Source organism: Electrophorus electricus, chromosome 19, assembly GCF_041902795.1.
Source record: "Electrophorus electricus isolate QZ-2024a chromosome 19, ASM4190279v1, whole genome shotgun sequence".
In the NCBI taxonomy this organism is placed as follows: domain Eukaryota; kingdom Metazoa; phylum Chordata; class Actinopteri; order Gymnotiformes; family Gymnotidae; genus Electrophorus; species Electrophorus electricus.
The window spans coordinates 35,078-57,102 of NC_137515.1; the positions used below are offsets into that span (position 1 = coordinate 35,078).

The window sequence follows — 22,025 nt, forward strand, 5'->3', positions numbered from 1 at the left end:
AGCGGCAACCCTCACCTTAAAGCAATGTCTACATCTAAAGAGAAACGGGTCGCCCTAGGTCCAACTTTAAAGAATGGGGCTTTAAAAGTCGATGACCTCCCTCTGTCCAAAGGATAGGTTAAAGCCATTGAGTTTGGTGTGGCTAAGTGAAATCATTGATGCACAGGCCTCGCGGTCGTGTTTTTTTTTTTTTTTTTTTTTAAGTGCATTTTGCCCTGTCATTTCCAATGTGTATTTCAGAGGCTAAAAAACTTGAGGCCGAATGATGCAGCACCACGAAAAGCTCCGTGCACCATCTGGTCAAGGCTTAGATTAGAGCCAGCGAGTTTGGTACCGATAGGTCCAAGCACTGGTGTGCAGGCCTTAGGAGTGTTCTTTTCAAAGGCTATGTAAAGATGACATCGAAGGACTGGCTGTGACGTAACAGTCAAGTTATATTAGGCAGGCAACTAGATTCTGTAGGGCGGAAGAACTACAGGACAAGAACTGGGTTGTTCTTCATCACCTATTACAGATACACCTGTTGGTAACAATTGGGTGAAGTAAGAAAGCCGGCTACGGTGGAAACACAGCATAGCAAAGGCCTGAAATGATCATGCCTTTGATGGACAAATAAGAGAGCTCCGCACATGGAAACTCAGAGAGAGAAGAGGGCTTAGACTCCCTCCCAGATAGGAAAGGCAGTTTTGCAGGCAGACTCAAAGCTCATGAACAGCAGAGAACACTCACGTAGTCAGCAGGACTCGAACCTGCGCGGGAAAACCCAATGGATTTCTAGTCCATCGCCTTAACCTCTCGGCCATGACTACCACGTGCCGCAGGTCGATACTGCACAGCTCTGAAGCTGAAGAGCACCGACGCAACGCATGAAATGTCGAGTGAGAAAAGCTTGTCAGAAGTGGGATTCGAACCCACGCCTCTAGACGAGACTGCGACCTGAACGCAGCGCCTTGGTCCGCTCGGCCATCCTGACACGCTTCCGTGGGTGGCGGGGACCACGAGACCACGCCCCCTCTTTTTATGCAATGATGAGCGCTGCCTTTGAGCCCGAGTTGTCCATAAACTGACAGAACTCTAACATGCTACAGATCAAGAAACTTATCAACAATTCTTATCAGTGCACATGTTCTGGAAAAATCTTATGTGAGGGTAAGGCTATCATGTTATTTACATACTCCGAATATTAGCACAGAGTTACTGTGTAAGGTTCCCACAAGTGGCTATATTTCAAAACACTTTAAAACTCTTTATGACAGACGTGCGAACTTGCATAAAGCCTTTTCCTTACTCTGCAATGATGCGCCCGTGTGATGTTGAATCATTTTTGAAAACTGTCTCATTCTCACAATACAAATTCAGTGTATTGCAAGCATGCTTTGCATTGATTTTAGTGTTGAATCAAAGATGAGGAATAATACCCCTTCCTTGAAATATTTCAACATTTGCTTTTGAATTTGGGAAAAGAAAAGCATTTTATTCATTTTTACATAGCGCGCTAGGTGTTCAAATTTATATACCAGCGTCTGACGAGCTTTCGCTTTCAACGGAATAAAAAAGAAAATGGTATACATTTTGAAGCAGGAGTGAGACCTTTCTCTGGGACAGCTCATTTTTAAACAGCGTGCTGATCTCTTGCCAATAAAGTCATCAAATGAACTCTAAATTGATCAAAGGAAAATTGTAACAAATCAATAATGCCAATTGAGCAGAATGTGGACAAGAGGCAAACGTCGAAAGAATAACAAAGCAAGCTGCGGGAACTGGGCTCGTTGGTCTAGGTGTCTGATTCTTGCTTAGGGTGTGAGTGATCCCAGGTTCAACTGCTGGATGAGCTCTTTATCCGTACTTCTGATCCACAGTTGCGCTGCACCATGCTTCGTTGTCTCCTTATGAAATGAGCAAAATAAATGACTTCTGCTTCTTACGAGTGTCCAGTGAAAATGGCACTAGATTGCCCTACTAAGAGGCTTGGTATTTAAGGCTTGCGATAGTAGCTTTGGGTGCAAGAGTTATTATGTTCAACTGGCGCAAAAGCCCACCTTGACCTTGAAACTCTTCTTGCTGTGAGAGCATTTAGGATTGTGTTTAATTTTGCTGAGTGAAGTTCAACTTCAGACCAAGCAATGGTGCCCAAGTCCTTTCCTGGTGATCCAGTGTCCCACAGAGAATACCTTTAGTATAGTTTACTCTAAAATAATTGAAAGAGTGCAGTAAATCTAACAATTGCGCTACATTGGGTTTAAGAAGAAACTCTCCTGGTGCAAAATTGGCTTGTTATGTTTTTAGGAATTTACAGCGGCAACCCTCACCTTAAAGCAATGTCTACATCTAAAGAGAAACGGGTCGCCCTAGGTCCAACTTTAAAGAATGGGGCTTTAAAAGTCGATGACCTCCCTCTGTCCAAAGGATAGGTTAAAGCCATTGAGTTTGGTGTGGCTAAGTGAAATCATTGATGCACAGGCCTCGCGGTCGTGTTTTTTTTTTTTTTTTTTTTTAAGTGCATTTTGCCCTGTCATTTCCAATGTGTATTTCAGAGGCTAAAAAACTTGAGGCCGAATGATGCAGCACCACGAAAAGCTCCGTGCACCATCTGGTCAAGGCTTAGATTAGAGCCAGCGAGTTTGGTACCGATAGGTCCAAGCACTGGTGTGCAGGCCTTAGGAGTGTTCTTTTCAAAGGCTATGTAAAGATGACATCGAAGGACTGGCTGTGACGTAACAGTCAAGTTATATTAGGCAGGCAACTAGATTCTGTAGGGCGGAAGAACTACAGGACAAGAACTGGGTTGTTCTTCATCACCTATTACAGATACACCTGTTGGTAACAATTGGGTGAAGTAAGAAAGCCGGCTACGGTGGAAACACAGCATAGCAAAGGCCTGAAATGATCATGCCTTTGATGGACAAATAAGAGAGCTCCGCACATGGAAACTCAGAGAGAGAAGAGGGCTTAGACTCCCTCCCAGATAGGAAAGGCAGTTTTGCAGGCAGACTCAAAGCTCATGAACAGCAGAGAACACTCACGTAGTCAGCAGGACTCGAACCTGCGCGGGAAAACCCAATGAATTTCTAGTCCATCGCCTTAACCTCTCGGCCATGACTACCACGTGCCGCAGGTCGATACTGCACAGCTCTGAAGCTGAAGAGCACCGACGCAACGCATGAAATGTCGAGTGAGAAAAGCTTGTCAGAAGTGGGATTCGAACCCACGCCTCTAGACGAGACTGCGACCTGAACGCAGCGCCTTGGTCCGCTCGGCCATCCTGACACGCTTCCGTGGGTGGCGGGGACCACGAGACCACGCCCCCTCTTTTTATGCAATGATGAGCGCTGCCTTTGAGCCCGAGTTGTCCATAAACTGACAGAACTCTAACATGCTACAGATCAAGAAACTTATCAACAATTCTTATCAGTGCACATGTTCTGGAAAAATCTTATGTGAGGGTAAGGCTATCATGTTATTTACATACTCCGAATATTAGCACAGCGTTACTGTGTAAGGTTCCCACAAGTGGCTATATTTCAAAACACTTTAAAACTCTTTATGACAGACGTGCGAACTTGCATAAAGCCTTTTCCTTACTCTGCAATGATGCGCCCGTGTGATGTTGAATCATTTTTGAAAACTGTCTCATTCTCACAATACAAATTCAGTGTATTGCAAGCATGCTTTGCATTGATTTTAGTGTTGAATCAAAGATGAGGAATAATACCCCTTCCTTGAAATATTTCAACATTTGCTTTTGAATTTGGGAAAAGAAAAGCATTTTATTCATTTTTACATAGCGCGCTAGGTGTTCAAATTTATATACCAGCGTCTGACGAGCTTTCGCTTTCAACGGAATAAAAAAGAAAATGGTATACATTTTGAAGCAGGAGTGAGACCTTTCTCTGGGACAGCTCATTTTTAAACAGCGTGCTGATCTCTTGCCAATAAAGTCATCAAATGAACTCTAAATTGATCAAAGGAAAATTGTAACAAATCAATAATGCCAATTGAGCAGAATGTGGACAAGAGGCAAACGTCGAAAGAATAACAAAGCAAGCTGCGGGAACTGGGCTCGTTGGTCTAGGTGTCTGATTCTTGCTTAGGGTGTGAGTGATCCCAGGTTCAACTGCTGGATGAGCTCTTTATCCGTACTTCTGATCCACAGTTGCGCTGCACCATGCTTCGTTGTCTCCTTATGAAATGAGCAAAATAAATGACTTCTGCTTCTTACGAGTGTCCAGTGAAAATGGCACTAGATTGCCCTACTAAGAGGCTTGGTATTTAAGGCTTGCGATAGTAGCTTTGGGTGCAAGAGTTATTATGTTCAACTGGCGCAAAAGCCCACCTTGACCTTGAAACTCTTCTTGCTGTGAGAGCATTTAGGATTGTGTTTAATTTTGCTGAGTGAAGTTCAACTTCAGACCAAGCAATGGTGCCCAAGTCCTTTCCTGGTGATCCAGTGTCCCACAGAGAATACCTTTAGTATAGTTTACTCTAAAATAATTGAAAGAGTGCAGTAAATCTAACAATTGCGCTACATTGGGTTTAAGAAGAAACTCTCCTGGTGCAAAATTGGCTTGTTATGTTTTTAGGAATTTACAGCGGCAACCCTCACCTTAAAGCAATGTCTACGTCTAAAGAGAAACGGGTCGCCCTAGGTCCAACTTTAAAGAATGGGGCTTTAAAAGTCGATGACCTCCCTCTGTCCAAAGGATAGGTTAAAGCCATTGAGTTTGGTGTGGCTAAGTGAAATCATTGATGCACAGGCCTCGCGGTCGTGTTTTTTTTTTTTTTTTTTTTTTAAGTGCATTTTGCCCTGTCATTTCCAATGTGTATTTCAGAGGCTAAAAAACTTGAGGCCGAATGATGCAGCACCACGAAAAGCTCCGTGCACCATCTGGTCAAGGCTTAGATTAGAGCCAGCGAGTTTGGTACCGATAGGTCCAAGCACTGGTGTGCAGGCCTTAGGAGTGTTCTTTTCAAAGGCTATGTAAAGATGACATCGAAGGACTGGCTGTGACGTAACAGTCAAGTTATATTAGGCAGGCAACTAGATTCTGTAGGGCGGAAGAACTACAGGACAAGAACTGGGTTGTTCTTCATCACCTATTACAGATACACCTGTTGGTAACAATTGGGTGAAGTAAGAAAGCCGGCTACGGTGGAAACACAGCATAGCAAAGGCCTGAAATGATCATGCCTTTGATGGACAAATAAGAGAGCTCCGCACATGGAAACTCAGAGAGAGAAGAGGGCTTAGACTCCCTCCCAGATAGGAAAGGCAGTTTTGCAGGCAGACTCAAAGCTCATGAACAGCAGAGAACACTCACGTAGTCAGCAGGACTCGAACCTGCACGGGAAAACCCAATGGATTTCTAGTCCATCGCCTTAACCTCTCGGCCATGACTACCACGTGCCGCAGGTCGATACTGCACAGCTCTGAAGCTGAAGAGCACCGACGCAACGCATGAAATGTCGAGTGAGAAAAGCTTGTCAGAAGTGGGATTCGAACCCACGCCTCTAGACGAGACTGCGACCTGAACGCAGCGCCTTGGTCCGCTCGGCCATCCTGACACGCTTCCGTGGGTGGCGGGGACCACGAGACCACGCCCCCTCTTTTTATGCAATGATGAGCGCTGCCTTTGAGCCCGAGTTGTCCATAAACTGACAGAACTCTAACATGCTACAGATCAAGAAACTTATCAACAATTCTTATCAGTGCACATGTTCTGGAAAAATCTTATGTGAGGGTAAGGCTATCATGTTATTTACATACTCCGAATATTAGCACAGAGTTACTGTGTAAGGTTCCCACAAGTGGCTATATTTCAAAACACTTTAAAACTCTTTATGACAGACGTGCGAACTTGCATAAAGCCTTTTCCTTACTCTGCAATGATGCGCCCGTGTGATGTTGAATCATTTTTGAAAACTGTCTCATTCTCACAATACAAAATCAGTGTATTGCAAGCATGCTTTGCATTGATTTTAGTGTTGAATCAAAGATGAGGAATAATACCCCTTCCTTGAAATATTTCAACATTTGCTTTTGAATTTGGGAAAAGAAAAGCATTTTATTCATTTTTACATAGCACGCTAGGTGTTCAAATTTATATACCAGCGTCTGACGAGCTTTCGCTTTCAACGGAATAAAAAAGAAAATGGTATACATTTTGAAGCAGGAGTGAGACCTTTCTCTGGGACAGCTCATTTTTAAACAGCGTGCTGATCTCTTGCCAATAAAGTCATCAAATGAACTCTAAATTGATCAAAGGAAAATTGTAACAAATCAATAATGCCAATTGAGCAGAATGTGGACAAGAGGCAAACGTCGAAAGAATAACAAAGCAAGCTGCGGGAACTGGGCTCGTTGGTCTAGGTGTCTGATTCTTGCTTAGGGTGTGAGTGATCCCAGGTTCAACTGCTGGATGAGCTCTTTATCCGTACTTCTGATCCACAGTTGCGCTGCACCATGCTTCGTTGTCTCCTTATGAAATGAGCAAAATAAATGACTTCTGCTTCTTACGAGTGTCCAGTGAAAATGGCACTAGATTGCCCTACTAAGAGGCTTGGTATTTAAGGCTTGCGATAGTAGCTTTGGGTGCAAGAGTTATTATGTTCAACTGGCGCAAAAGCCCACCTTGACCTTGAAACTCTTCTTGCTGTGAGAGCATTTAGGATTGTGTTTAATTTTGCTGAGTGAAGTTCAACTTCAGACCAAGCAATGGTGCCCAAGTCCTTTCCTGGTGATCCAGTGTCCCACAGAGAATACCTTTAGTATAGTTTACTCTAAAATAATTGAAAGAGTGCAGTAAATCTAACAATTGCGCTACATTGGGTTTAAGAAGAAACTCTCCTGGTGCAAAATTGGCTTGTTATGTTTTTAGGAATTTACAGCGGCAACCCTCACCTTAAAGCAATGTCTACGTCTAAAGAGAAACGGGTCGCCCTAGGTCCAACTTTAAAGAATGGGGCTTTAAAAGTCGATGACCTCCCTCTGTCCAAAGGATAGGTTAAAGCCATTGAGTTTGGTGTGGCTAAGTGAAATCATTGATGCACAGGCCTCGCGGTCGTGTTTTTTTTTTTGTTTTTTTTTAAGTGCATTTTGCCCTGTCATTTCCAATGTGTATTTCAGAGGCTAAAAAACTTGAGGCCGAATGATGCAGCACCACGAAAAGCTCCGTGCACCATCTGGTCAAGGCTTAGATTAGAGCCAGCGAGTTTGGTACCGATAGGTCCAAGCACTGGTGTGCAGGCCTTAGGAGTGTTCTTTTCAAAGGCTATGTAAAGATGACATCGAAGGACTGGCTGTGACGTAACAGTCAAGTTATATTAGGCAGGCAACTAGATTCTGTAGGGCGGAAGAACTACAGGACAAGAACTGGGTTGTTCTTCATCACCTATTACAGATACACCTGCTGGTAACAATTGGGTGAAGTAAGAAAGCCGGCTACGGTGGAAACACAGCATAGCAAAGGCCTGAAATGATCATGCCTTTGATGGACAAATAAGAGAGCTCCGCACATGGAAACTCAGAGAGAGAAGAGGGCTTAGACTCCCTCCCAGATAGGAAAGGCAGTTTTGCAGGCAGACTCAAAGCTCATGAACAGCAGAGAACACTCACGTAGTCAGCAGGACTCGAACCTGCGCGGGAAAACCCAATGAATTTCTAGTCCATCGCCTTAACCTCTCGGCCATGACTACCACGTGCCGCAGGTCGATACTGCACAGCTCTGAAGCTGAAGAGCACCGACGCAACGCATGAAATGTCGAGTGAGAAAAGCTTGTCAGAAGTGGGATTCGAACCCACGCCTCTAGACGAGACTGCGACCTGAACGCAGCGCCTTGGTCCGCTCGGCCATCCTGACACGCTTCCGTGGGTGGCGGGGACCACGAGACCACGCCCCCTCTTTTTATGCAATGATGAGCGCTGCCTTTGAGCCCGAGTTGTCCATAAACTGACAGAACTCTAACATGCTACAGATCAAGAAACTTATCAACAATTCTTATCAGTGCACATGTTCTGGAAAAATCTTATGTGAGGGTAAGGCTATCATGTTATTTACATACTCCGAATATTAGCACAGAGTTACTGTGTAAGGTTCCCACAAGTGGCTATATTTCAAAACACTTTAAAACTCTTTATGACAGACGTGCGAACTTGCATAAAGCCTTTTCCTTACTCTGCAATGATGCGCCCGTGTGATGTTGAATCATTTTTGAAAACTGTCTCATTCTCACAATACAAATTCAGTGTATTGCAAGCATGCTTTGCATTGATTTTAGTGTTGAATCAAAGATGAGGAATAATACCCCTTCCTTGAAATATTTCAACATTTGCTTTTGAATTTGGGAAAAGAAAAGCATTTTATTCATTTTTACATAGCGCGCTAGGTGTTCAAATTTATATACCAGCGTCTGACGAGCTTTCGCTTTCAACGGAATAAAAAAGAAAATGGTATACATTTTGAAGCAGGAGTGAGACCTTTCTCTGGGACAGCTCATTTTTAAACAGCGTGCTGATCTCTTGCCAATAAAGTCATCAAATGAACTCTAAATTGATCAAAGGAAAATTGTAACAAATCAATAATGCCAATTGAGCAGAATGTGGACAAGAGGCAAACGTCGAAAGAATAACAAAGCAAGCTGCGGGAACTGGGCTCCTTGGTCTAGGTGTCTGATTCTTGCTTAGGGTGTGAGTGATCCCAGGTTCAACTGCTGGATGAGCTCTTTATCCGTACTTCTGATCCACAGTTGCGCTGCACCATGCTTCGTTGTCTCCTTATGAAATGAGCAAAATAAATGACTTCTGCTTCTTACGAGTGTCCAGTGAAAATGGCACTAGATTGCCCTACTAAGAGGCTTGGTATTTAAGGCTTGCGATAGTAGCTTTGGGTGCAAGAGTTATTATGTTCAACTGGCGCAAAAGCCCACCTTGACCTTGAAACTCTTCTTGCTGTGAGAGCATTTAGGATTGTGTTTAATTTTGCTGAGTGAAGTTCAACTTCAGACCAAGCAATGGTGCCCAAGTCCTTTCCTGGTGATCCAGTGTCCCACAGAGAATACCTTTAGTATAGTTTACTCTAAAATAATTGAAAGAGTGCAGTAAATCTAACAATTGCGCTACATTGGGTTTAAGAAGAAACTCTCCTGGTGCAAAATTGGCTTGTTATGTTTTTAGGAATTTACAGCGGCAACCCTCACCTTAAAGCAATGTCTACGTCTAAAGAGAAACGGGTCGCCCTAGGTCCAACTTTAAAGAATGGGGCTTTAAAAGTCGATGACCTCCCTCTGTCCAAAGGATAGGTTAAAGCCATTGAGTTTGGTGTGGCTAAGTGAAATCATTGATGCACAGGCCTCGCGGTCGTGTTTTTTTTTTTTTTTTTTTTTAAGTGCATTTTGCCCTGTCATTTCCAATGTGTATTTCAGAGGCTAAAAAACTTGAGGCCGAATGATGCAGCACCACGAAAAGCTCCGTGCACCATCTGGTCAAGGCTTAGATTAGAGCCAGCGAGTTTGGTACCGATAGGTCCAAGCACTGGTGTGCAGGCCTTAGGAGTGTTCTTTTCAAAGGCTATGTAAAGATGACATCGAAGGACTGGCTGTGACGTAACAGTCAAGTTATATTAGGCAGGCAACTAGATTCTGTAGGGCGGAAGAACTACAGGACAAGAACTGGGTTGTTCTTCATCACCTATTACAGATACACCTGTTGGTAACAATTGGGTGAAGTAAGAAAGCCGGCTACGGTGGAAACACAGCATAGCAAAGGCCTGAAATGATCATGCCTTTGATGGACAAATAAGAGAGCTCCGCACATGGAAACTCAGAGAGAGAAGAGGGCTTAGACTCCCTCCCAGATAGGAAAGGCAGTTTTGCAGGCAGACTCAAAGCTCATGAACAGCAGAGAACACTCACGTAGTCAGCAGGACTCGAACCTGCGCGGGAAAACCCAATGGATTTCTAGTCCATCGCCTTAACCTCTCGGCCATGACTACCACGTGCCGCAGGTCGATACTGCACAGCTCTGAAGCTGAAGAGCACCGACGCAACGCATGAAATGTCGAGTGAGAAAAGCTTGTCAGAAGTGGGATTCGAACCCACGCCTCTAGACGAGACTGCGACCTGAACGCAGCGCCTTGGTCCGCTCGGCCATCCTGACACGCTTCCGTGGGTGGCGGGGACCACGAGACCACGCCCCCTCTTTTTATGCAATGATGAGCGCTGCCTTTGAGCCCGAGTTGTCCATAAACTGACAGAACTCTAACATGCTACAGATCAAGAAACTTATCAACAATTCTTATCAGTGCACATGTTCTGGAAAAATCTTATGTGAGGGTAAGGCTATCATGTTATTTACATACTCCGAATATTAGCACAGAGTTACTGTGTAAGGTTCCCACAAGTGGCTATATTTCAAAACACTTTAAAACTCTTTATGACAGACGTGCGAACTTGCATAAAGCCTTTTCCTTACTCTGCAATGATGCGCCCGTGTGATGTTGAATCATTTTTGAAAACTGTCTCATTCTCACAATACAAATTCAGTGTATTGCAAGCATGCTTTGCATTGATTTTAGTGTTGAATCAAAGATGAGGAATAATACCCCTTCCTTGAAATATTTCAACATTTGCTTTTGAATTTGGGAAAAGAAAAGCATTTTATTCATTTTTACATAGCGCGCTAGGTGTTCAAATTTATATACCAGCGTCTGACGAGCTTTCGCTTTCAACGGAATAAAAAAGAAAATGGTATACATTTTGAAGCAGGAGTGAGACCTTTCTCTGGGACAGCTCATTTTTAAACAGCGTGCTGATCTCTTGCCAATAAAGTCATCAAATGAACTCTAAATTGATCAAAGGAAAATTGTAACAAATCAATAATGCCAATTGAGCAGAATGTGGACAAGAGGCAAACGTCGAAAGAATAACAAAGCAAGCTGCGGGAACTGGGCACGTTGGTCTAGGTGTCTGATTCTTGCTTAGGGTGTGAGTGATCCCAGGTTCAACTGCTGGATGAGCTCTTTATCCGTACTTCTGATCCACAGTTGCGCTGCACCATGCTTCGTTGTCTCCTTATGAAATGAGCAAAATAAATGACTTCTGCTTCTTACGAGTGTCCAGTGAAAATGGCACTAGATTGCCCTACTAAGAGGCTTGGTATTTAAGGCTTGCGATAGTAGCTTTGGGTGCAAGAGTTATTATGTTCAACTGGCGCAAAAGCCCACCTTGACCTTGAAACTCTTCTTGCTGTGAGAGCATTTAGGATTGTGTTTAATTTTGCTGAGTGAAGTTCAACTTCAGACCAAGCAATGGTGCCCAAGTCCTTTCCTGGTGATCCAGTGTCCCACAGAGAATACCTTTAGTATAGTTTACTCTAAAATAATTGAAAGAGTGCAGTAAATCTAACAATTGCGCTACATTGGGTTTAAGAAGAAACTCTCCTGGTGCAAAATTGGCTTGTTATGTTTTTAGGAATTTACAGCGGCAACCCTCACCTTAAAGCAATGTCTACGTCTAAAGAGAAACGGGTCGCCCTAGGTCCAACTTTAAAGAATGGGGCTTTAAAAGTCGATGACCTCCCTCTGTCCAAAGGATAGGTTAAAGCCATTGAGTTTGGTGTGGCTAAGTGAAATCATTGATGCACAGGCCTCGCGGTCGTGTTTTTTTTTTTTTTTTTTTTTTAAGTGCATTTTGCCCTGTCATTTCCAATGTGTATTTCAGAGGCTAAAAAACTTGAGGCCGAATGATGCAGCACCACGAAAAGCTCCGTGCACCATCTGGTCAAGGCTTAGATTAGAGCCAGCGAGTTTGGTACCGATAGGTCCAAGCACTGGTGTGCAGGCCTTAGGAGTGTTCTTTTCAAAGGCTATGTAAAGATGACATCGAAGGACTGGCTGTGACGTAACAGTCAAGTTATATTAGGCAGGCAACTAGATTCTGTAGGGCGGAAGAACTACAGGACAAGAACTGGGTTGTTCTTCATCACCTATTACAGATACACCTGTTGGTAACAATTGGGTGAAGTAAGAAAGCCGGCTACGGTGGAAACACAGCATAGCAAAGGCCTGAAATGATCATGCCTTTGATGGACAAATAAGAGAGCTCCGCACATGGAAACTCAGAGAGAGAAGAGGGCTTAGACTCCCTCCCAGATAGGAAAGGCAGTTTTGCAGGCAGACTCAAAGCTCATGAACAGCAGAGAACACTCACGTAGTCAGCAGGACTCGAACCTGCACGGGAAAACCCAATGGATTTCTAGTCCATCGCCTTAACCTCTCGGCCATGACTACCACGTGCCGCAGGTCGATACTGCACAGCTCTGAAGCTGAAGAGCACCGACGCAACGCATGAAATGTCGAGTGAGAAAAGCTTGTCAGAAGTGGGATTCGAACCCACGCCTCTAGACGAGACTGCGACCTGAACGCAGCGCCTTGGTCCGCTCGGCCATCCTGACACGCTTCCGTGGGTGGCGGGGACCACGAGACCACGCCCCCTCTTTTTATGCAATGATGAGCGCTGCCTTTGAGCCCGAGTTGTCCATAAACTGACAGAACTCTAACATGCTACAGATCAAGAAACTTATCAACAATTCTTATCAGTGCACATGTTCTGGAAAAATCTTATGTGAGGGTAAGGCTATCATGTTATTTACATACTCCGAATATTAGCACAGAGTTACTGTGTAAGGTTCCCACAAGTGGCTATATTTCAAAACACTTTAAAACTCTTTATGACAGACGTGCGAACTTGCATAAAGCCTTTTCCTTACTCTGCAATGATGCGCCCGTGTGATGTTGAATCATTTTTGAAAACTGTCTCATTCTCACAATACAAAATCAGTGTATTGCAAGCATGCTTTGCATTGATTTTAGTGTTGAATCAAAGATGAGGAATAATACCCCTTCCTTGAAATATTTCAACATTTGCTTTTGAATTTGGGAAAAGAAAAGCATTTTATTCATTTTTACATAGCACGCTAGGTGTTCAAATTTATATACCAGCGTCTGACGAGCTTTCGCTTTCAACGGAATAAAAAAGAAAATGGTATACATTTTGAAGCAGGAGTGAGACCTTTCTCTGGGACAGCTCATTTTTAAACAGCGTGCTGATCTCTTGCCAATAAAGTCATCAAATGAACTCTAAATTGATCAAAGGAAAATTGTAACAAATCAATAATGCCAATTGAGCAGAATGTGGACAAGAGGCAAACGTCGAAAGAATAACAAAGCAAGCTGCGGGAACTGGGCTCGTTGGTCTAGGTGTCTGATTCTTGCTTAGGGTGTGAGTGATCCCAGGTTCAACTGCTGGATGAGCTCTTTATCCGTACTTCTGATCCACAGTTGCGCTGCACCATGCTTCGTTGTCTCCTTATGAAATGAGCAAAATAAATGACTTCTGCTTCTTACGAGTGTCCAGTGAAAATGGCACTAGATTGCCCTACTAAGAGGCTTGGTATTTAAGGCTTGCGATAGTAGCTTTGGGTGCAAGAGTTATTATGTTCAACTGGCGCAAAAGCCCACCTTGACCTTGAAACTCTTCTTGCTGTGAGAGCATTTAGGATTGTGTTTAATTTTGCTGAGTGAAGTTCAACTTCAGACCAAGCAATGGTGCCCAAGTCCTTTCCTGGTGATCCAGTGTCCCACAGAGAATACCTTTAGTATAGTTTACTCTAAAATAATTGAAAGAGTGCAGTAAATCTAACAATTGCGCTACATTGGGTTTAAGAAGAAACTCTCCTGGTGCAAAATTGGCTTGTTATGTTTTTAGGAATTTACAGCGGCAACCCTCACCTTAAAGCAATGTCTACATCTAAAGAGAAACGGGTCGCCCTAGGTCCAACTTTAAAGAATGGGGCTTTAAAAGTCGATGACCTCCCTCTGTCCAAAGGATAGGTTAAAGCCATTGAGTTTGGTGTGGCTAAGTGAAATCATTGATGCACAGGCCTCGCGGTCGTGTTTTTTTTTTTTTTTTTTTTTAAGTGCATTTTGCCCTGTCATTTCCAATGTGTATTTCAGAGGCTAAAAAACTTGAGGCCGAATGATGCAGCACCACGAAAAGCTCCGTGCACCATCTGGTCAAGGCTTAGATTAGAGCCAGCGAGTTTGGTACCGATAGGTCCAAGCACTGGTGTGCAGGCCTTAGGAGTGTTCTTTTCAAAGGCTATGTAAAGATGACATCGAAGGACTGGCTGTGACGTAACAGTCAAGTTATATTAGGCAGGCAACTAGATTCTGTAGGGCGGAAGAACTACAGGACAAGAACTGGGTTGTTCTTCATCACCTATTACAGATACACCTGTTGGTAACAATTGGGTGAAGTAAGAAAGCCGGCTACGGTGGAAACACAGCATAGCAAAGGCCTGAAATGATCATGCCTTTGATGGACAAATAAGAGAGCTCCGCACATGGAAACTCAGAGAGAGAAGAGGGCTTAGACTCCCTCCCAGATAGGAAAGGCAGTTTTGCAGGCAGACTCAAAGCTCATGAACAGCAGAGAACACTCACGTAGTCAGCAGGACTCGAACCTGCGCGGGAAAACCCAATGGATTTCTAGTCCATCGCCTTAACCTCTCGGCCATGACTACCACGTGCCGCAGGTCGATACTGCACAGCTCTGAAGCTGAAGAGCACCGACGCAACGCATGAAATGTCGAGTGAGAAAAGCTTGTCAGAAGTGGGATTCGAACCCACGCCTCTAGACGAGACTGCGACCTGAACGCAGCGCCTTGGTCCGCTCGGCCATCCTGACACGCTTCCGTGGGTGGCGGGGACCACGAGACCACGCCCCCTCTTTTTATGCAATGATGAGCGCTGCCTTTGAGCCCGAGTTGTCCATAAACTGACAGAACTCTAACATGCTACAGATCAAGAAACTTATCAACAATTCTTATCAGTGCACATGTTCTGGAAAAATCTTATGTGAGGGTAAGGCTATCATGTTATTTACATACTCCGAATATTAGCACAGAGTTACTGTGTAAGGTTCCCACAAGTGGCTATATTTCAAAACACTTTAAAACTCTTTATGACAGACGTGCGAACTTGCATAAAGCCTTTTCCTTACTCTGCAATGATGCGCCCGTGTGATGTTGAATCATTTTTGAAAACTGTCTCATTCTCACAATACAAATTCAGTGTATTGCAAGCATGCTTTGCATTGATTTTAGTGTTGAATCAAAGATGAGGAATAATACCCCTTCCTTGAAATATTTCAACATTTGCTTTTGAATTTGGGAAAAGAAAAGCATTTTATTCATTTTTACATAGCGCGCTAGGTGTTCAAATTTATATACCAGCGTCTGACGAGCTTTCGCTTTCAACGGAATAAAAAAGAAAATGGTATACATTTTGAAGCAGGAGTGAGACCTTTCTCTGGGACAGCTCATTTTTAAACAGCGTGCTGATCTCTTGCCAATAAAGTCATCAAATGAACTCTAAATTGATCAAAGGAAAATTGTAACAAATCAATAATGCCAATTGAGCAGAATGTGGACAAGAGGCAAACGTCGAAAGAATAACAAAGCAAGCTGCGGGAACTGGGCTCGTTGGTCTAGGTGTCTGATTCTTGCTTAGGGTGTGAGTGATCCCAGGTTCAACTGCTGGATGAGCTCTTTATCCGTACTTCTGATCCACAGTTGCGCTGCACCATGCTTCGTTGTCTCCTTATGAAATGAGCAAAATAAATGACTTCTGCTTCTTACGAGTGTCCAGTGAAAATGGCACTAGATTGCCCTACTAAGAGGCTTGGTATTTAAGGCTTGCGATAGTAGCTTTGGGTGCAAGAGTTATTATGTTCAACTGGCGCAAAAGCCCACCTTGACCTTGAAACTCTTCTTGCTGTGAGAGCATTTAGGATTGTGTTTAATTTTGCTGAGTGAAGTTCAACTTCAGACCAAGCAATGGTGCCCAAGTCCTTTCCTGGTGATCCAGTGTCCCACAGAGAATACCTTTAGTATAGTTTACTCTAAAATAATTGAAAGAGTGCAGTAAATCTAACAATTGCGCTACATTGGGTTTAAGAAGAAACTCTCCTGGTGCAAAATTGGCTTGTTATGTTTTTAGGAATTTACAGCGGCAACCCTCACCTTAAAGCAATGTCTACATCTAAAGAGAAACGGGTCGCCCTAGGTCCAACTTTAAAGAATGGGGCTTTAAAAGTCGATGACCTCCCTCTGTCCAAAGGATAGGTTAAAGCCATTGAGTTTGGTGTGGCTAAGTGAAATCATTGATGCACAGGCCTCGCGGTCGTGTTTTTTTTTTTTTTTTTTTTTAAGTGCATTTTGCCCTGTCATTTCCAATGTGTATTTCAGAGGCTAAAAAACTTGAGGCCGAATGATGCAGCACCACGAAAAGCTCCGTGCACCATCTGGTCAAGGCTTAGATTAGAGCCAGCGAGTTTGGTACCGATAGGTCCAAGCACTGGTGTGCAGGCCTTAGGAGTGTTCTTTTCAAAGGCTATGTAAAGATGACATCGAAGGACTGGCTGTGACGTAACAGTCAAGTTATATTAGGCAGGCAACTAGATTCTGTAGGGCGGAAGAACTACAGGACAAGAACTGGGTTGTTCTTCATCACCTATTACAGATACACCTGTTGGTAACAATTGGGTGAAGTAAGAAAGCCGGCTACGGTGGAAACACAGCATAGCAAAGGCCTGAAATGATCATGCCTTTGATGGACAAATAAGAGAGCTCCGCACATGGAAACTCAGAGAGAGAAGAGGGCTTAGACTCCCTCCCAGATAGGAAAGGCAGTTTTGCAGGCAGACTCAAAGCTCATGAACAGCAGAGAACACTCACGTAGTCAGCAGGACTCGAACCTGCGCGGGAAAACCCAATGAATTTCTAGTCCATCGCCTTAACCTCTCGGCCATGACTACCACGTGCCGCAGGTCGATACTGCACAGCTCTGAAGCTGAAGAGCACCGACGCAACGCATGAAATGTCGAGTGAGAAAAGCTTGTCAGAAGTGGGATTCGAACCCACGCCTCTAGACGAGACTGCGACCTGAACGCAGCGCCTTGGTCCGCTCGGCCATCCTGACACGCTTCCGTGGGTGGCGGGGACCACGAGACCACGCCCCCTCTTTTTATGCAATGATGAGCGCTGCCTTTGAGCCCGAGTTGTCCATAAACTGACAGAACTCTAACATGCTACAGATCAAGAAACTTATCAACAATTCTTATCAGTGCACATGTTCTGGAAAAATCTTATGTGAGGGTAAGGCTATCATGTTATTTACATACTCCGAATATTAGCACAGCGTTACTGTGTAAGGTTCCCACAAGTGGCTATATTTCAAAACACTTTAAAACTCTTTATGACAGACGTGCGAACTTGCATAAAGCCTTTTCCTTACTCTGCAATGATGCGCCCGTGTGATGTTGAATCATTTTTGAAAACTGTCTCATTCTCACAATACAAATTCAGTGTATTGCAAGCATGCTTTGCATTGATTTTAGTGTTGAATCAAAGATGAGGAATAATACCCCTTCCTTGAAATATTTCAACATTTGCTTTTGAATTTGGGAAAAGAAAAGCATTTTATTCATTTTTACATAGCGCGCTAGGTGTTCAAATTTATATACCAGCGTCTGACGAGCTTTCGCTTTCAACGGAATAAAAAAGAAAATGGTATACATTTTGAAGCAGGAGTGAGACCTTTCTCTGGGACAGCTCATTTTTAAACAGCGTGCTGATCTCTTGCCAATAAAGTCATCAAATGAACTCTAAATTGATCAAAGGAAAATTGTAACAAATCAATAATGCCAATTGAGCAGAATGTGGACAAGAGGCAAACGTCGAAAGAATAACAAAGCAAGCTGCGGGAACTGGGCTCGTTGGTCTAGGTGTCTGATTCTTGCTTAGGGTGTGAGTGATCCCAGGTTCAACTGCTGGATGAGCTCTTTATCCGTACTTCTGATCCACAGTTGCGCTGCACCATGCTTCGTTGTCTCCTTATGAAATGAGCAAAATAAATGACTTCTGCTTCTTACGAGTGTCCAGTGAAAATGGCACTAGATTGCCCTACTAAGAGGCTTGGTATTTAAGGCTTGCGATAGTAGCTTTGGGTGCAAGAGTTATTATGTTCAACTGGCGCAAAAGCCCACCTTGACCTTGAAACTCTTCTTGCTGTGAGAGCATTTAGGATTGTGTTTAATTTTGCTGAGTGAAGTTTAACTTCAGACCAAGCAATGGTGCCCAAGTCCTTTCCTGGTGATCCAGTGTCCCACAGAGAATACCTTTAGTATAGTTTACTCTAAAATAATTGAAAGAGTGCAGTAAATCTAACAATTGCGCTACATTGGGTTTAAGAAGAAACTCTCCTGGTGCAAAATTGGCTTGTTATGTTTTTAGGAATTTACAGCGGCAACCCTCACCTTAAAGCAATGTCTACGTCTAAAGAGAAACGGGTCGCCCTAGGTCCAACTTTAAAGAATGGGGCTTTAAAAGTCGATGACCTCCCTCTGTCCAAAGGATAGGTTAAAGCCATTGAGTTTGGTGTGGCTAAGTGAAATCATTGATGCACAGGCCTCGCGGTCGTGTTTTTTTTTTTTTTTTTTTTTTAAGTGCATTTTGCCCTGTCATTTCCAATGTGTATTTCAGAGGCTAAAAAACTTGAGGCCGAATGATGCAGCACCACGAAAAGCTCCGTGCACCATCTGGTCAAGGCTTAGATTAGAGCCAGCGAGTTTGGTACCGATAGGTCCAAGCACTGGTGTGCAGGCCTTAGGAGTGTTCTTTTCAAAGGCTATGTAAAGATGACATCGAAGGACTGGCTGTGACGTAACAGTCAAGTTATATTAGGCAGGCAACTAGATTCTGTAGGGCGGAAGAACTACAGGACAAGAACTGGGTTGTTCTTCATCACCTATTACAGATACACCTGTTGGTAACAATTGGGTGAAGTAAGAAAGCCGGCTACGGTGGAAACACAGCATAGCAAAGGCCTGAAATGATCATGCCTTTGATGGACAAATAAGAGAGCTCCGCACATGGAAACTCAGAGAGAGAAGAGGGCTTAGACTCCCTCCCAGATAGGAAAGGCAGTTTTGCAGGCAGACTCAAAGCTCATGAACAGCAGAGAACACTCACGTAGTCAGCAGGACTCGAACCTGCACGGGAAAACCCAATGGATTTCTAGTCCATCGCCTTAACCTCTCGGCCATGACTACCACGTGCCGCAGGTCGATACTGCACAGCTCTGAAGCTGAAGAGCACCGACGCAACGCATGAAATGTCGAGTGAGAAAAGCTTGTCAGAAGTGGGATTCGAACCCACGCCTCTAGACGAGACTGCGACCTGAACGCAGCGCCTTGGTCCGCTCGGCCATCCTGACACGCTTCCGTGGGTGGCGGGGACCACGAGACCACGCCCCCTCTTTTTATGCAATGATGAGCGCTGCCTTTGAGCCCGAGTTGTCCATAAACTGACAGAACTCTAACATGCTACAGATCAAGAAACTTATCAACAATTCTTATCAGTGCACATGTTCTGGAAAAATCTTATGTGAGGGTAAGGCTATCATGTTATTTACATACTCCGAATATTAGCACAGAGTTACTGTGTAAGGTTCCCACAAGTGGCTATATTTCAAAACACTTTAAAACTCTTTATGACAGACGTGCGAACTTGCATAAAGCCTTTTCCTTACTCTGCAATGATGCGCCCGTGTGATGTTGAATCATTTTTGAAAACTGTCTCATTCTCACAATACAAAATCAGTGTATTGCAAGCATGCTTTGCATTGATTTTAGTGTTGAATCAAAGATGAGGAATAATACCCCTTCCTTGAAATATTTCAACATTTGCTTTTGAATTTGGGAAAAGAAAAGCATTTTATTCATTTTTACATAGCACGCTAGGTGTTCAAATTTATATACCAGCGTCTGACGAGCTTTCGCTTTCAACGGAATAAAAAAGAAAATGGTATACATTTTGAAGCAGGAGTGAGACCTTTCTCTGGGACAGCTCATTTTTAAACAGCGTGCTGATCTCTTGCCAATAAAGTCATCAAATGAACTCTAAATTGATCAAAGGAAAATTGTAACAAATCAATAATGCCAATTGAGCAGAATGTGGACAAGAGGCAAACGTCGAAAGAATAACAAAGCAAGCTGCGGGAACTGGGCTCGTTGGTCTAGGTGTCTGATTCTTGCTTAGGGTGTGAGTGATCCCAGGTTCAACTGCTGGATGAGCTCTTTATCCGTACTTCTGATCCACAGTTGCGCTGCACCATGCTTCGTTGTCTCCTTATGAAATGAGCAAAATAAATGACTTCTGCTTCTTACGAGTGTCCAGTGAAAATGGCACTAGATTGCCCTACTAAGAGGCTTGGTATTTAAGGCTTGCGATAGTAGCTTTGGGTGCAAGAGTTATTATGTTCAACTGGCGCAAAAGCCCACCTTGACCTTGAAACTCTTCTTGCTGTGAGAGCATTTAGGATTGTGTTTAATTTTGCTGAGTGAAGTTCAACTTCAGACCAAGCAATGGTGCCCAAGTCCTTTCCTGGTGATCCAGTGTCCCACAGAGAATACCTTTAGTATAGTTTACTCTAAAATAATTGAAAGAGTGCAGTAAATCTAACAATTGCGCTACATTGGGTTTAAGAAGAAACTCTCCTGGTGCAAAATTGGCTTGTTATGTTTTTAGGAATTTACAGCGGCAACCCTCACCTTAAAGCAATGTCTACGTCTAAAGAGAAACGGGTCGCCCTAGGTCCAACTTTAAAGAATGGGGCTTTAAAAGTCGATGACCTCCCTCTGTCCAAAGGATAGGTTAAAGCCATTGAGTTTGGTGTGGCTAAGTGAAATCATTGATGCACAGGCCTCGCGGTCGTGTTTTTTTTTTTGTTTTTTTTTAAGTGCATTTTGCCCTGTCATTTCCAATGTGTATTTCAGAGGCTAAAAAACTTGAGGCCGAATGATGCAGCACCACGAAAAGCTCCGTGCACCATCTGGTCAAGGCTTAGATTAGAGCCAGCGAGTTTGGTACCGATAGGTCCAAGCACTGGTGTGCAGGCCTTAGGAGTGTTCTTTTCAAAGGCTATGTAAAGATGACATCGAAGGACTGGCTGTGACGTAACAGTCAAGTTATATTAGGCAGGCAACTAGATTCTGTAGGGCGGAAGAACTACAGGACAAGAACTGGGTTGTTCTTCATCACCTATTACAGATACACCTGCTGGTAACAATTGGGTGAAGTAAGAAAGCCGGCTACGGTGGAAACACAGCATAGCAAAGGCCTGAAATGATCATGCCTTTGATGGACAAATAAGAGAGCTCCGCACATGGAAACTCAGAGAGAGAAGAGGGCTTAGACTCCCTCCCAGATAGGAAAGGCAGTTTTGCAGGCAGACTCAAAGCTCATGAACAGCAGAGAACACTCACGTAGTCAGCAGGACTCGAACCTGCGCGGGAAAACCCAATGAATTTCTAGTCCATCGCCTTAACCTCTCGGCCATGACTACCACGTGCCGCAGGTCGATACTGCACAGCTCTGAAGCTGAAGAGCACCGACGCAACGCATGAAATGTCGAGTGAGAAAAGCTTGTCAGAAGTGGGATTCGAACCCACGCCTCTAGACGAGACTGCGACCTGAACGCAGCGCCTTGGTCCGCTCGGCCATCCTGACACGCTTCCGTGGGTGGCGGGGACCACGAGACCACGCCCCCTCTTTTTATGCAATGATGAGCGCTGCCTTTGAGCCCGAGTTGTCCATAAACTGACAGAACTCTAACATGCTACAGATCAAGAAACTTATCAACAATTCTTATCAGTGCACATGTTCTGGAAAAATCTTATGTGAGGGTAAGGCTATCATGTTATTTACATACTCCGAATATTAGCACAGAGTTACTGTGTAAGGTTCCCACAAGTGGCTATATTTCAAAACACTTTAAAACTCTTTATGACAGACGTGCGAACTTGCATAAAGCCTTTTCCTTACTCTGCAATGATGCGCCCGTGTGATGTTGAATCATTTTTGAAAACTGTCTCATTCTCACAATACAAATTCAGTGTATTGCAAGCATGCT

At 43.8% G+C, this 22,025-nt stretch overlaps 20 non-coding genes across 20 annotated transcripts; all 20 read right to left on the reverse strand.

Moving 5' to 3' along the window:
- Positions 1-728: 728 nt before the first annotated feature.
- trnas-aga (transfer RNA serine (anticodon AGA)) lies at positions 729-809 on the reverse strand. Its single transcript has one exon. It is a non-coding gene; the product is annotated as a tRNA-Ser (tRNA).
- Positions 810-890: 81 nt separating this feature from the next.
- trnal-cag (transfer RNA leucine (anticodon CAG)) lies at positions 891-973 on the reverse strand. Its single transcript has one exon. It is a non-coding gene; the product is annotated as a tRNA-Leu (tRNA).
- Positions 974-3,022: 2,049 nt separating this feature from the next.
- Positions 3,023-3,103, reverse strand: trnas-aga (transfer RNA serine (anticodon AGA)). The gene has a single exon. It is a non-coding gene; the product is annotated as a tRNA-Ser (tRNA).
- An 81-nt stretch (positions 3,104-3,184) lies between these two features.
- Positions 3,185-3,267, reverse strand: trnal-cag (transfer RNA leucine (anticodon CAG)). The gene has a single exon. It is a non-coding gene; the product is annotated as a tRNA-Leu (tRNA).
- Positions 3,268-5,317: 2,050 nt separating this feature from the next.
- On the reverse strand, positions 5,318-5,398 carry trnas-aga (transfer RNA serine (anticodon AGA)). The gene has a single exon. It is a non-coding gene; the product is annotated as a tRNA-Ser (tRNA).
- Positions 5,399-5,479: 81 nt separating this feature from the next.
- Positions 5,480-5,562, reverse strand: trnal-cag (transfer RNA leucine (anticodon CAG)). Its single transcript has one exon. It is a non-coding gene; the product is annotated as a tRNA-Leu (tRNA).
- Positions 5,563-7,611: 2,049 nt separating this feature from the next.
- On the reverse strand, positions 7,612-7,692 carry trnas-aga (transfer RNA serine (anticodon AGA)). The gene has a single exon. It is a non-coding gene; the product is annotated as a tRNA-Ser (tRNA).
- An 81-nt stretch (positions 7,693-7,773) lies between these two features.
- On the reverse strand, positions 7,774-7,856 carry trnal-cag (transfer RNA leucine (anticodon CAG)). The gene has a single exon. It is a non-coding gene; the product is annotated as a tRNA-Leu (tRNA).
- A 2,049-nt stretch (positions 7,857-9,905) lies between these two features.
- On the reverse strand, positions 9,906-9,986 carry trnas-aga (transfer RNA serine (anticodon AGA)). Its single transcript has one exon. It is a non-coding gene; the product is annotated as a tRNA-Ser (tRNA).
- An 81-nt stretch (positions 9,987-10,067) lies between these two features.
- trnal-cag (transfer RNA leucine (anticodon CAG)) lies at positions 10,068-10,150 on the reverse strand. Its single transcript has one exon. It is a non-coding gene; the product is annotated as a tRNA-Leu (tRNA).
- A 2,050-nt stretch (positions 10,151-12,200) lies between these two features.
- trnas-aga (transfer RNA serine (anticodon AGA)) lies at positions 12,201-12,281 on the reverse strand. The gene has a single exon. It is a non-coding gene; the product is annotated as a tRNA-Ser (tRNA).
- Positions 12,282-12,362: 81 nt separating this feature from the next.
- trnal-cag (transfer RNA leucine (anticodon CAG)) lies at positions 12,363-12,445 on the reverse strand. Its single transcript has one exon. It is a non-coding gene; the product is annotated as a tRNA-Leu (tRNA).
- A 2,049-nt stretch (positions 12,446-14,494) lies between these two features.
- Positions 14,495-14,575, reverse strand: trnas-aga (transfer RNA serine (anticodon AGA)). Its single transcript has one exon. It is a non-coding gene; the product is annotated as a tRNA-Ser (tRNA).
- An 81-nt stretch (positions 14,576-14,656) lies between these two features.
- On the reverse strand, positions 14,657-14,739 carry trnal-cag (transfer RNA leucine (anticodon CAG)). The gene has a single exon. It is a non-coding gene; the product is annotated as a tRNA-Leu (tRNA).
- Positions 14,740-16,788: 2,049 nt separating this feature from the next.
- trnas-aga (transfer RNA serine (anticodon AGA)) lies at positions 16,789-16,869 on the reverse strand. Its single transcript has one exon. It is a non-coding gene; the product is annotated as a tRNA-Ser (tRNA).
- An 81-nt stretch (positions 16,870-16,950) lies between these two features.
- trnal-cag (transfer RNA leucine (anticodon CAG)) lies at positions 16,951-17,033 on the reverse strand. Its single transcript has one exon. It is a non-coding gene; the product is annotated as a tRNA-Leu (tRNA).
- Positions 17,034-19,083: 2,050 nt separating this feature from the next.
- trnas-aga (transfer RNA serine (anticodon AGA)) lies at positions 19,084-19,164 on the reverse strand. Its single transcript has one exon. It is a non-coding gene; the product is annotated as a tRNA-Ser (tRNA).
- An 81-nt stretch (positions 19,165-19,245) lies between these two features.
- Positions 19,246-19,328, reverse strand: trnal-cag (transfer RNA leucine (anticodon CAG)). Its single transcript has one exon. It is a non-coding gene; the product is annotated as a tRNA-Leu (tRNA).
- A 2,049-nt stretch (positions 19,329-21,377) lies between these two features.
- Positions 21,378-21,458, reverse strand: trnas-aga (transfer RNA serine (anticodon AGA)). The gene has a single exon. It is a non-coding gene; the product is annotated as a tRNA-Ser (tRNA).
- Positions 21,459-21,539: 81 nt separating this feature from the next.
- trnal-cag (transfer RNA leucine (anticodon CAG)) lies at positions 21,540-21,622 on the reverse strand. Its single transcript has one exon. It is a non-coding gene; the product is annotated as a tRNA-Leu (tRNA).
- Between the last annotated feature and the right edge of the window lie 403 nt (positions 21,623-22,025).